Genomic DNA, 15,040 nt, shown 5'->3' on the forward strand with positions numbered 1-15,040 from the left:
AAAGGGCACTGGGCACCCAGCCAAGGTCAAACCACTACAGTCCTTTTTGACACCGATTGTGGGGTGAGATAAAGGCAATTATACATATACATATACATATACATATACATATACATATACATATACATATACATATACATATACATATACATATACAGATACAGATACAGATACCTATTATACCTATACAGATACATATACATATTATACATATATTATACATATATATATGTACATATATGTGTATATATATAATTATATAATAAATAGTAAATACTAGTTATCATGTAGCAAGTTCCTGTGTGGTACATGGCATTTATCAGCTACACTGCTTATTGGTTTATTTTGCTGAGTTTGGGAACATATTAACACAAATGATGATGAGTGAGTACACTTCCTTCTCCCTGCCCAAGGTGGATGTGAATGATTTATTTTGCACATTTCCATGGTAGTTGTTCATCCTTATGTAAGTTGTTTAATACTTTTGATAATATTAGCTAATACTGTTGCTACGCTATGGATTCTGTTATCATCTTAGTGTAAGAGAAAACAGCCTTTAGGTGAGGAGCTGTTGAAACTTGCCCTGAGGCATCAAGTTCCTGGATGGCAGCATGCCTGGAAAGATCTGGGGAGGTTCCTAGGGTGGTTACCACCTCCCTTTGCCTGGGACTTTACACCTAAACAGGTAAACAACCCTAACAAACTGCCCCTTTGACCCTTCGAAGGGTGTCTTGTTTACCCCCATGAAAATCTGCTTCTGGCCCTGTGCTGGGGCCTGGCCTGTCTCTGCTGAGCCACTGTTTAGTACTCTCAGAGGACTGCAGTTGAGGCAGGAACCCAAACTGCATTTGAGGACACTATTGCTGAGACAGGGACTCAAACCACAACAACTGCAGCAATTGTCCCAGTAGTGAAAACAAGAGAATTAACAAGGCAAGTTACAGTCCCGTACTACTGATCAGTAAGGGAGGAAAAGAAGAGAAAGAAGAATTAAAGGAAGAAGACGGAGAGGAAATAACAGTAAGAGAGGTTAGACTATAAGCAGGTCCTTCAACAAAGAAAGCAAAAGGAGCAAGGCAAATCAAATAGGAAACAGCCCTCAACACATCACATTACCAGCCTTACATAGCCTAAGTGGGTAGCATTAAATACACAAAGAGTCCAAACAGAATATTTGGGATGTCAGGAATCCTAGAAGAGATTATGGCCTGCCCTGAAGTCAGAGATTTTGAGCATTGCCTGAGAAGGTGGCATGTGGCCAAGAAGCATCACCATATAGCAAGTTACCAGGAAACAGAAGAGTCTATGCTATTTAGTCTATTTAGTGATGGAAACCACGGGAGGTGAAAAGCTCCTGTGTGGAGTCCCACACAATGAGCCATTGCAGCTGCTGAGAGGAATGGTGAGTCAAGCCAATTTGCAGAAATGAAAGCCATTCAACTAGCCCTAGAGACTGCTGAATGAGAAAAGCAGCCTGAACTCTGCATTGATTCCTGAATGGTGGCTAATGCCATGTGGGGGTGGCTACAGCAGTGGAAGAAAACCAATTGACAATGCAGGGGTAAACCCATCTTGGCTGCTCATGTAGATGCTCATGTGCTATAAAGACAATAGTTGCTTTTTGTTTTTTTAATGTGTGCAGTCTGCAGACAGGATTTTTTTTTTCCAGCTATTAAGAATGCCTGAGAGACAGAAAAACCTCGATGTCACGAGCTACATTATGCTGAAAATATGTATAGAGACACTGCTACTTTTTTCTGGGTCTTTTAGGGACCTTATTTTGTGTAGCTGGAGTCTATAAAATTTGCCATCCATACAACACTTCACCAAAAATAATTGCAGGTCTTCTTTTTTTTAAATCAAATTTTTATAAAATGACTGTGTTAGAAGACTTTTTTAGCACAGTCTTAAGCCATAAGAACATGGAAAGCAATGAATATTTTCCCTTCCCTCAAAAACACCAATTTAAAAATCGTCAATGCAGCTAGATACATTTCAAATCAAGATTTCATCCAGCAGTTGACAAAAAGCCTTCTGCAATCGTTGGAATGATTCCCACTTACCTCAGTGATTTTCAGATTAGGGCCCAGATGTGCTCAATTCTATTGTGCGATTCACTCACATAACAAACCATTTAACTGGATTGTGTGTCCTCTGTGGAAGACTTAGGCCTCACCAGGAAAGCTGAAGAACTCAGCAGTAAATCATGTCACCAGGAGTGAGAGCTTAGAGGGTTATTGAACATTGTGATTTTTTGGCACTGTTTGAACAGGATGAAAGTGCTATCAGCGGCTTTCAAACTCAACTGCAGCACAACGTAGCATGACGCACCATCATTCTTGCAGGCATTGCCAAGCATTTCACCACAAGAGTTAATCATAAATCTGCACTTGTATAGTGTGATGTGTTTTCTTTTAATACATGAGGGTGTCTGAGGAAATGCTCAGGCTCCCAGCTTGTAAAGGTGAAGCTTTATCTCTCTATTGGAATTCACATAATGGCTGCTGCAGTGGTAGGTGAGGATTTGTATTTTACTTGGAAACATACTTTCAGAAGAGGCAAAAGATTGCCAGAAGTTTATGTCATCCGTCTGCCATTTGGCAGGCTCGTTCTTCTCTTTCAGCATCAATAAGTAACAAGAAGTTTCCTGCTGCATTTCTAAAGTGGCTTAGGAAAAAAAAAATTAGACAAAACATTCCTTCTCTCCTTTCCCCAGCAGTTTATAAAGTCAAGTCATTCACTTCATCCATAGAGTGATTTGTGTTACCAGAGTGACTGATGACCTTGGGTTTGTGTTGAAATGCAAACATTTTCTGTCTTTTAGCGCAGCAGAATATTCACTGTAGAATGCTTCAGTCAGGACTTCTCTACCACTAATCACCTTATTATACAGTCAGGGAACAGAAACTCTGCCACAGGACTTCAGTGGAGGAGAACATGTTCTAAATTTCAAATAACAAGTTAGTGAAGCCAGGGGCTCATCAGCAATTCCATAGCTTAATACTGTTACCATTGGGTGTTTGCAGCTTGTTTAACAATTTGACAGCTATTGATGACTAATTAACAAGCCTGTTAACAGTACCCACGGGGAAAGAAGGTTGTATTGCTGTACTTAGCAGAGATAAACTTTGATGAAAGAATTAGAAGGAATCATGTGCCCTTCCCAACTGTGGCAGCACTGCACTCTGGCCTTATCTGCCTAAGAAGCCCACTGTACTAAGGATTGAAATTGGAGTTACATGCTAGCAGTCAAACGGGGATATGTGGAAATCAGATTTGCAGAAATGGGTCAACCTTGGCTCTTTGCACATTTCTCACATTGGCTTTTGTTTAAAGCTATGTAAAGTCAGGGAACCATGTGATGCACTTGGAAAACAGAAGGAGCAGAATCAGCAACTGAAATAACCAAAATGTTTATTTCTACCCTCACATGAAACAAACCAGTTCAGTTGGACACAAAAGACAGAAATCCAAAGATAGAGAAGATGCTTTTTCTCACCAGGACTCTTCATTTGTTAACAAATCCGTTTACTTTTGCTTTCAGATTCAATTAGGTTGTACAAGATAAAGATTGAAGATGATTTGGATTATAAGAGAAAATAATTTATTTTAGGATCTTCCCTTCTTGACAGACCTTTGGTATCAAAAGTTCAGGACATTACATTTGAGACAGAAGAAACTCTGACTATCAATGTTGCTAAGGCAATAAAATATCTGTCAGTTTGATTAGGGCAGAAATGGTGAGTCAGACCTTACTTTACTCAAATTTGGCATAAATATGATATTTTTGTGCTAACATAAAGTAAAAGATAACAGAACAATTATACCAAGGTAAAACACCTATTTTTTTACATTTCCAAATGCTTGATTTTCTTTTTCAATTTTTTATTACACAGTTCATTCTTTTTTTCATGTAAAGTACATAGAGTAATTTTTTTTAATTTCACACCTTTGAAACAATATTTTTATACAATTAAAATACAGTTTTTTTAGGTTTTTTGGGGGGGCAGGAAATATATTCTCTAAACCACCTATTCCTGTAAACAATTTAATAAAAATATAAATTAAAAAGAGTTTTAGGATATTCTGATCTAAAAGTAGTACTTTTATTTTCTAACTTTTACCCTCTTTTGCTGCTGCAGTAAGAAAAAGAGCTTAAGTTCTTGCTAGCATATATAGGCAACCTTTTCAGTAGCGGTACAGTTTTCTTCAGCAAAAATTAAGAAAATGTGTTGTCTTGAATTGTACAGCTATAGCATCTGTCCAAATGCAGCAAAAACTACATTCGATAAAAAAGGATTATCTTCCAATTTTCTCAGTAGTGGTAGATAGCAGAGTACAAAATTGTAAGCTATATTACTTGGGATGTGAAAATAAAATTACAATTCCTCATTTAGCTACCATCATCAAATGAGTATCTTGAGATCATACCAGAGAAAGGACGAAATTTAAATCTGTGCAATGTGGCATTTTCAGATGTGTGTAGTGAGTAATTTTTTTGCAGTATGTCAGCATAATTACTCTACCCTGAAGACAAAAATTAACTGGTGCATTGTGATAAAGGTTGCTTTGAATGGAACTGACACTGTGTGTGAAACTCAGTAAGTTCATAAGAGTATTAAACATAGTGAAAGTGATAGCATGCCATTAAATCAACTTCAAAATCCTCTGTGTGGGATCATACTTTATTTAATTTGGTTCTTCTATGTGGGTTTCACATGAGAGACACTATAATCTTATCTTCATCAGACCAGTTTGCTCTTCTCAGTTTAACAATCGAGGGTCCTTGTTGGTTGGCTTTAGTTGTCATCTCAGGGGAGCACACCAATGCCTCTGAAAAACCTTATCTGGAAGTGACACTGCATTAGGTGTGCCTCTAGCCTACCTGATGTCAGAATTTTCCTTTTAATGGCTGTCAATGAACACTAAAAAACTAGTTGACACTGAGCGTTGTTTCATCAGTACAACAACAACAAAAATAACAATGATGGAATGTTTTACCTACCAATCAAGCTAGTAAAAATCAAGCTGTTTATTGTTTTTAAGTAAACAAATAAAAGACAATCTTTTTTTTGCCAGTTTTCCAAGAAAACCATCCCAAGAACTCTGAAGCACAGAGGCTCACAGTGAACAGTGTTTATTTATCCTGCCACAGGGGAGTAAGTACAAAATGAACTAATTATGTGACACGGTTTGACTCCACGTAGATGAGATAAAACCATCCGTAGGGGCAAGATTACACATCAGGCTGGTTGGAAGATTGTCATTGCCTTCTGCTATCTGTACCTGTAACCACCTGAAGAGATAACACCAATAGTGCAGAAATCAACAACAGAGAAAAAAAGCCCCCCGCTTCACATGAAAATGTATTTACAGTATGGTAGTGGCCAAAAAGTAGATAAAACTAAATAGTCAGAATCAAAGCAGTGATGGAACATACGCAGTAGAAGTTAGCAAATATATTTTGCAGTCCTTATAAATTGTGGTGGAGGGTGATATGTTCATAGGAAAAGGAAAAAAGAGAATGAGCAGAGTTGTAGTAAAAGGCTTCTAAATTACCTATGGAATTAGGTAATATGAGTAGCAGATCTAGCAAATGAGTAGAATATTACTGGGAAAAAAGAGAAGATGGAAAGAAAAAAATAGTCCTTTGTTGGAAACCATTAAAATTTTAACATTAGAAAACTTCCTATCATGGAAAGAAGAGATATGAGGTAGTATTTGACTGAAAATAATCTTTTACTTCTTACTTTCCTTGGATTCCTTTTTTTTTTTTTTTGTCCCTTTATCTACGCTGAGCCACAAATGTCACATAGGACTTATAAAATCAGTGATGTTTGGGTATACTGAAATCTTTGAAAAATTAAATAAGAGGTTTAAATGCTGACATCAGGCTATTCTATTCCACAGGCCCAGTTCAGTATTGGCTTTGGCTTTATATGTTGTATAACTTCAAAACTGAAAAAAGTTCTGCAATAACCAAAGAGAATACTGAATACCTAATTTGCACATTTATTTCACTCTTTTCCTGCTCAGAATCTGCCTACAAGTGCAAAGAATTGGAATTACAATATGAACGTGGTATAGTCCACTAATTAGGAACTGAGAACCAAAGGAAAATTAAATATTCTAATGAGGATTTTAGCCACAACTCATGATACTGTACCTTAAAATATGGATTTGAGTATTTCCTGACTGAGAGATAGAGAAATAGTTTTTGAGTCTACATCTCTGGATATTTACCTGGACAAGGGAGACCTATACTTCAGTCTCCTGTCCAATTAATATTTAACCATTATAATTTAAATTATTAAAATTTGGGGAAAATTTTTTCTGGAAGACCAGCTTTTTATGCAGTAATGATTGTTGTAAAAAGTTAATATTTTATTTCCGCTGATATTAAATGTACCAAAAAGACTTTAAGTAGACATGAGTTCAAAAGCCTCAGGGCAGAACATTCTACACTATGGTGTTGAGTTTTTATGTGGCTAAAATGAAATGGGAATTCACTTTTCCTTACACAGAATGAGAGCTGAATCTAGACTTAGGTAAATTCTGTAGTCACTGGCCATCAGAAAGGAAGAAGCTTGAAAGTTCTAAGAAGTACACATTTTGTAAGGTTTGATGTCTTTTTTTTTAATAGAAAACTGAAGTCTTCTTTATTTTCCAACTAGTGGCAACCACTCAATGTGAAAACAACTCAGTTTTATGCTTTTAGTTCCCAAAAATGCATGAAATACAAGACATACTCTTGCATTGCTTTCCTAATGCTGTCTCTCTCAGTTCCCTGCAGGCTTTGAAATATCGCTAATTTTTAGATAGAAATTTTGTCCAGGAGCATCAACATTCCCTAAACAAATATTGAAAATAAATTATAGTTTTTTAAAAGTAAAAAAACTGCAAAAGTTTATTTTAAAATAAGCTTACAGATATTGAAGTATTGATTCATTGTTCTGTTATGAATAACACAGTAGAAATCCTGATCGTGAAGCCAAAACCAAAAAGAAATGACAAGGTTAGGGACACCAAGACCCACTTAGAACTGAGTCTGGCCATAGATGTCAAGGATAACAGGAAGTGCTTCTATAGATATGCTGCAATCAAAAGAAAGACTAGGAATAATGTGGGCCCTCCCTGCAAGGAAATGGGAGATGTGGTACCCTGGAAAAAGAGTAAGCTGAGGTTCTCAGTGACTTCTGCTCCTCAGTCCTCAATGGCAAGTGCTCCAGCAATGCTGGCCAAGATGAGGAAGGCAAATGTGGGGACTGGGAGAATGAAGATTTTGTGTCCACTGTAGGAGAAGATCAAGTTCACAATCATCTAGGGAACCTAAGTGTGCACAAGATCCAAGAGATCTTAAGCTAGCCAGCATGTAAAGTTGCTAAGCCACCATCCATCATTTTTGAAAAAACATGACTGTCAGGTGAAGTCCCTGAAAACTGCGAAAAGTAAACCATAACCTCCATTTTTACAAAGAAGAAAGTGAAAGACCTGGACAACTACAGACCAGTCAGTCTCACCTCTGTGCCAGGTGAGATGATGGAGCAAATTTTCCTGGAAACAGTGCTAAGGCACATGGAAAACAAAGAGGTAATTGGTAATAGCCAATATGGTTTTATAAAGGGAACTCATCTCTGACAAATTTGGTGGCTGTCTGTGACATGGCTATAGCAGTGGTGGATGGGGGCAGAAAAACTGATATTTTCTATCTGGACTTGGGCCAAGTTTGACACTGTCCCACATGACATCCTTGTCTGTAAATGGGAGAGACATGGGTTTGAAGGATGGATGACTCAGTGGATAAAGAGCTCTCTGGAAGGCTGCACTCAGAGTTGTGGTCAGTGGCACACTGTTCACAGGGAGAGCAGTGATGGGTGGTGTCCCTCAGGGGTCAGTACCAGGGCCCAAACTGTTCCACATTTTTGTAGGTGACGTGACAGTGAGACTGAGTGCACCCTCAGCACAATCACTGACCACAGCCTGTGTGGTGCAGCTGGCACCCTGCAGGGAAAGGATGCCATCCTGAGAGACCTGGACAGGCTTGAGGGATGGGCTGGTGCAGACCTCATGATGTTCAACAAGGAGAAGCACAAAGTTCTGTGCATGGGTCATGGCAATTCCAGACACACCTGTGGGCTGGGAAGTGACTGAAAGCAGCCCTGTGGAGAAGGACCTGGGGGTGATGGTTGATTAGAAACTCAATGTGGCCCATCCATGTGCACTCACAGCTGCATCCAAAGCAGCATGGCCAGCAGGGACAAGGAGGGAATTCTGACCCTCTGTTCTGCTCTGGCTGAGACCCCACCTGCAGTGCTGCATCCAAGTCTGGTGTCTCCAACACAAGAAGGACATAGAACTGTTGGGGCAATCCGGAGGAGGCCACGAGGTTCATAAAAGGACTGCAGCTCCTCCCCTATGAAGACAGCTAGGAGAAGAGAAGGTTGTGTGGAGACCTCACTCTTAAGGAATCGTAAATGATAGGACAAGGGGGAATGGGTATAAACTGAAAAAAAGTAGGTTTAGATTAAATATTAGGGAGAAATTGTTAGCTATGAGAGTAATGAGTCACTGGAACAGGGTGTCCGGAGAAGTTATGGATGCCCCATCCCTGGAAGTGCTCAAGTTCAGGTTGGATGGGGCTCTGAGCAACCTGGTCTGGTGAGAAGTGTTTCTGCGGATGGCAGAGGAAGCTGAGCATAGGTGATCATTAATGCCTCGTCACTTTCTATGATTCTATGTTTCTGCGATATACAAGGTAAAGTAAATTTAACTTATTCCCCTTACTGAAATGATCCCTGTTAGTGAAACAATAATTAATTTTGCTAAAAGAGGATTTTATCCTCTACAGTTGTAGGACTTTAATGATACTTTATGATGCCGTTGCTAGAGCAATGAAAAGAAATAGATCTTGATGCCATAAAATGTTGATGCAAATAATACACCCATATGAATGAATGAATGGGATGAAATCAAATACAACCAATAAAGATCTTGAAAAAAACTTTATTGCATCCACTTTCAATCAAATTAAAACTTTTTTATTCAATCATATAAATAATGTAAAAACAGAAATGTAGCAGTGACCTTGAAAAATAAAAATCTATCTAGCATCACATTTAAGGAAAGTGCCAGTACTGCAGCTCTGCAAATAATATTCTCAGATTATGCATAGCAATACTGCTAGAAAAAAAAGGTGTTTGAAATGCATTCCTTTTTGTGACTTGTATAATTCAAAATCACGGGTATTTCTAATTTTTTTAGATTTTTTCAGAAAAATAAATTTATTTTCCCCTCTCCTCCCTGCAAAAGTCAATCACCAATCAATTATCTAAAAATGACAAAGATTAAAGGATATCAGTGGATACTCATAGAGTATTTATTCTCTAAGACACTAATTAAGCCAAATATCTGTTTTTAAAATATCTTCAATAAGGCGACACTTCCATCCCCTTAATGACACTTGAAAATGTCAGTCACATTGGCTATGGAGCTAAAACATGTCAAAGGATCAAAGCAGGCCAAGAAAGATAGAAAATGACAACTTGTGGAACCCAGTCAGACAGAAGGTCTCCGTAAGACCATGTGGTCTTATAGACCACCACAAAGGAATATCCCTGCATCTCTTGCTTCTTCTTAAGTTGATCCTTAATTTTTGCATTGTGCTGTCAATTATCCTTTATGCTGAGGTTGGATGTAAATCTGAAAATAGTTGAAATTTAGTCTTTTTGTTATTTCAGCTGCCACCATAGCAATGTCTGAGGGAATAATTCTAGGAGGAAAGAATATAAGTGTGCCATGATACTGTCACAATCCTGTAGCATGCTAGCTGCCCTCTACAAAGTGTGGAGGTGATTTACAGGACAGGACAAAACAGGCTCAGGAGATGCAATCTTAAGAGAATTTAGTCTCTGAAAAGGAACTGGCTTTTATGCAGGCATATATTTATGAGTTAAATTTGCTTTGTGTCTCAAGGAAAGGTCTAGATGTTTATCCATCATATCTCAAAGACACTTTCTGCCCACAGATAAACTGGTGGATAATTTCTCCATCAGATTAAATCTTTTCAGTGTAAAGATAGCAGCTTTTCTCTATGAAATTAGCAATAAATTGTTTCAATGAGAGAAAGTCCATGTTTCTTCTAACTTTTTTATTGGATATGACTGAAACCTTTTATTTAAACTGTTATGAAAATCAAGAATAGTAGCAAATTCTGTGAAAAAAATCCAAATAAATAGCTAAAAACTGAGAAATGAAATAAAATTTTCTAAAAGAAGCATTAGGCTATCCTAAATGATGACATACTTTATAAATATACATAGTCTAAAGACAAGGGCTTAGAATGCAGAAATGTAAAATGTGACTCTCCTATTTTCTCACTGTTATAAGCAGCCTGATTTTGTTTCAGAGCAAATAAATTCTCCTTTTTGAGACTCCCTGTGGTGTACAGAAAATAACCAAATGACTGGGTGAAACACGTACAGAGAACATCTTTTACAGTTTTATAAGATTTCTGACTTTATGACACATTTTTTCAAACCATGGCTAAAGAAATTCTTTCATATCCCCAGCTGCTTCTTATTACAGAGATGCTAATGTTGTCTTTTCTGCCTGTTTGCATCAAGCTGAATCTTCTGTACTCCGTCATGAATGTGTTCTGCCTTGATAAACTTCTAGGTCTTCCTAAGTTCTTTGCTGTCCCAGAAAACCAGCTTCATGAAAGTCCTGACATTCTTTTACTGCTATGAAACAGGTATATTAAAGAAGGTGTGCTATGAAAATAATTTCAGATTAAATCTAGAAAAGTTTTGTGGTTTGAATTTTTTTGTTGTATGTTTTGGTTTGTTTTATTTTGGTTTAGGTTTTTTGTTTGGCTTTTCTGCTGGACAGTCTTCCTATTATAAAACCCTGAATCTCTCTTTCTTTCAAGAAGAAGAAGAAAAGACTTAAAAGTTATCAGCCATAAAAGGTTTTGCACTCCAGTTATGATGTTCAAAATACATAATTTACTTCTCCCTCCTCCCTCTATTCTTCCTCCCTTCTTTGACAGAGACAGTGATTATAAATCTGTGTTTGTTTTCAGAAAGTAGCCCACAGTCCAGAAGTTTAAAAAAAAAATTGTTTGCAAATGCAAAAGTTCCCTTTTTATGTACATTTGAGTATAGGTCAGGGCCTGATTCATATGGCAACTTGTAAAATTCTGACCCTTATAGTACAGCACAGATGACAGTAAATGTACTTATAATTATGAATGACAAGATGTGGATAATATGGCTTGCCAGACACACATGGGCTTTTCAAAATAAAAAAACAAAGTCTAGCACCAAGAGTAGAAAATAATGCAAGAAATCTATTTATGTTGGAGAAAAGACTTGCAGAAGAGCTAAAAATCCTCTCTTAATCATTGTCAACCATCAACTCATGGTGTTTACTTGTACTGGTAAAAAAAAATCTAGATGAAAGATCTCACTTCTAGGTGGCCATCGTTTATTACATTTGATAAGTTAATCTAATAAAAAATGAGGACAGTGTTAATGCATCACAGAGTTACAAGGCCAAATAAAAAAAAGATTGTTCGAAGAAGCTATTTGTAGGTTTTCCTAGAAAGCAGACCTTCAATTTCTAACATCTAATTTAATTTGGATACTGTTACTTCTCTTAGTGCCAAAATTGAAACAAACCACAATTTTCTGAAAATTAAGCAAAGTGCTTGCTGAAGTCAATAGTAGGTCATAATGGTTGTGGTCATCTTGGCAATAATGAGATAATAATAATCAGATAGAAAAAAAAATATATATATATTATATATATATGATAATGATATAAAAATAATCAGTACAAATATTATCGGAGCGGCGCAGCACCGGCGGGAAGGAGCCGGTGGGTGCAGGGCGTGCGCTGGTGCCACGACCTTCCAGAGGAGTGTCCTTAGGGAGACGTCCTGGTGGTTACAGGCACGTTCCTGCTCTTGGGAGAAGAAGGATTTCAGCTCTCTTGTGAGAGCCCCGCTTCTGCCGACGGTGGAGAGAGGGACGGGAGCCACGTGTGGTGATCCAAGGCAGAGTTTATTCCTTCTCGAAGGGTCCAGGGACGAAATGGCTCCAAGGGGCAGAGGGAGCGGGGTTGATATAGGAGAGCCAGAGGTCAGGGTAGAACAACTAACAAATCATCTGAGGGCACAGGGGTGGTACAAAGGGGGAAGGACCAATAAGATACAGCAGTTTACGTGAAACAGGGTGGCATGCCAGGGGAAACCTTATTATAACCATTACGAGGAAAGACTGCATGAGGGCATTCCCTCCATAGGAGAGAGGTACGCTCTTTCTCTGCTGGGCTTTCAGCCTCCACAATTCCCCTTTCTTTATTTATTAAAAAGGCCTCTCCAACTGCTCTTTTGAGGCAACACATGAAACAAGAGAACATAAGTAACACAACAAAAATAATAACAAAATCCATAGAATGCTTTTAACTAGGGAAAGCCCCCATTCTTTAAGTCCCCACTGTCCGAACAGGTCCCTCTGGAACATCCCGAAGCTGGTAGAAAGGAGGTGAAGCCTTCCTGGTATGGCCCGTCAGGAAAATGAGCTAGGAGAGGGACTTCTCAGCATGGACCGGTACTCTGGTGACTGCCAGCAATGGGGTCGGCTGTGATTGAGCCACAGGAGACAGAGTGGGGGTGGTGTATCTGCTGGAACTTCAAATAAAAATAGTTAATTTTGAAGAAAAAGGTTTTCTTCTAAAAACTGGAAACAAGGTAGGTAAGGTTAATGAGGGATATTAGGGGACTTAGGTAGGAAGGGGAAACAGGAGAGTAAGTACCAACGTAAGTAGGACTTGGCAAGTTGATAGGGGTTTATTTAGGGGTCATGGGGGATGAGTTAGATGTATCTAGGTTGTGCTTAGCTTGACATTGTATAGTTGTCTGTGATCTCATGATGGGGTGATTTGGCTGCTGCTGGTTTATTGCTCTGCAATGTCTTCACCTCTAGGCAGCCCATTTTTGGTCTTGCAATCCTGCTTTTTTAGACTTGGAAGAGACTTTGTTATTGATGGTGGGGGCAGCATTTGTCAGCCCTAAGTATGGTTTTATATATTTCCTTGGGAGCCATTTTGGGCTAGATGGTGCTGACACATGGGCATATCCCCTCCTCCAGGTAACCAATGGGAAAGGCCCTGATATTTGTTGGGTTTCCGGGTGTTTGATCAACACCGGCAGATTCTCATCGAGCTTAGCTCGGGCTGAATTTGAGAAGTGCCAGAGTATGGGGAGAGTTGGCTCAGAAAAAGATCACTTTAAGAAATTTATCATGTACAGAGCCTTACAGAGTCTCTCAATTAGTGACATGGTCTCCCTGTTGCTGATCAAGGTCTTGCTTGATAGTTCTTTCCTAAATTGATTGTCCTGTGGGATTATGGGGGATGCCTGTGATGTGCTTAATTCCTCATTGAATTAAAAAGTCCCTTAATTTTTGTAAAGTATAAGCAGGCCCATTGTCTGTTTTTATTTCTTTTGGGACTCCCAAGGTGTCAAACGCTAGGAGAAAATGCTTGATGGTATGTGCAGCATTTTCTCCTGCGTGTGCAGAAGCAAACACTGTACCCGAGAATGTATCTACTGATACATTAATATATTTAGATCTTCCAAAGGCAGGAAAGTTGATTACTTCAGTCTGCCATATCTGGCAGCTGTTCAGTCCTCTGGGGTTGACCCTAGATCCTAGTGATGGCAATTGGTAAGACTGACAATTCGGACAGGTGGCCACAATGGCCCAGGCCTGCTCTCTTGTAAGTTTAGACATTCTTATTAAAGCTGGGATGTTGGACGTTCTGATGATAAAAGACTTGGGACATCTTTGCTTGTGCAAAGATGTTTGGTATGTTGGTGACTTCGACAGGCATAATGGGTCTGCTTTCTTGTTTCCCTCTGCGATGGCTCCTGGGAGGTTGGTGTGTGATTTCATATGCATAATGTGGTAAGGTTGTTCTCTGTGGGAGATGAGATAAATTAGTTTAGAAAGCAACTTATATAATTTTGGATTGGAGACGTCCTTTAAAGGTGAATGTTTTGCCCTTATAGCTACTCCAGCTACATAAGCTGAATCCGTGACCACATTGATGGGTTCTTGAAATTTCTCAAAGGCTTTGACGACTGCTGCTAGTTCTGCAATCTATGGTGATCCTTCAACCACTTGGACAGAAGACTCCCACTGTCTTGGGACACTGTCACTGTGTCTTGGGATCCTTCTACATCATTACTGACTTGTGGGAGGACCCAGAGCCGTCAGTAAAAATGGACAGGGCTTTGAGAGGTGTTTTGCTTTGAATAAATTTTGGGACCAAACTGAAAATTGATTTAAACAACTGTTAAATGGATTGAAATTTGGCCTCGGTAGCTATCCAAGGTGATCTGGAAGCTCTTGTTGGACTGGAGCAAATGCTCCAGGTCCCCAATTATTGCCAATGGTAAGATTATGCATGTGAATTCACACCCTGCAAGAGAGTGGAGGCAAGCCCTAGCTTTCCTTATTAGATCTGCCCTCAGCTCCTGTGGCATTGTTATAGTTTTTGTGGGCTGATGGTGTAGGAAAACCTATTCTAATATAATTAAAGGATCTCTTAGCTGATTGTCCCATTGATAGATGAGCCTATGAAATCTAGGTGCCTTACCCAAGACCACCATTTGGAAGGGCAGGCTTGGCTTGTAGCGATGCACTTGCCACAGTGATAGGGCTTCCTGGGCTTTCTTGATGGACTCTTGGGCTTTGGACGTGAGCCCACGTGGTGAGTCTAGGTCCTCGCTGCCACGGAGAAGGTTGAAGAGAGGGGCAAGGTCTTCTGTCATGATTCCTAGCACCGGACGTACCCAGTTGATGGACCCACAGAGCTGGTGGAGGTGCCTTAGGGTTTTCGGGTTGTCCTTGATGGCCAGTTGCTGAGGAACAACAGTGCACTCTCTGATTCGAAGTCCAAGGTAAGTCCATGGGCTGGAGAACTGGATTTTGTCCTTGGAGATTTCAAAACCTGCAGTCTCAATTGCTTGGAC

General features: G+C 39.2%; 1 pseudogene; it reads left to right on the forward strand.

Moving 5' to 3' along the window:
- The window catches only part of LOC148219840 (uncharacterized), an 84,936-nt pseudogene extending 82,610 nt beyond the window's left edge, over window positions 1–2,326 (forward strand).
- Window positions 2,327–15,040: the final 12,714 nt, after the last annotated feature.

The sequence above is a fragment of the Sturnus vulgaris genome, chromosome Z (genome assembly GCF_052056855.1).
Source record: "Sturnus vulgaris isolate bStuVul1 chromosome Z, bStuVul1.hap1, whole genome shotgun sequence".
NCBI classification, from domain to species: domain Eukaryota; kingdom Metazoa; phylum Chordata; class Aves; order Passeriformes; family Sturnidae; genus Sturnus; species Sturnus vulgaris.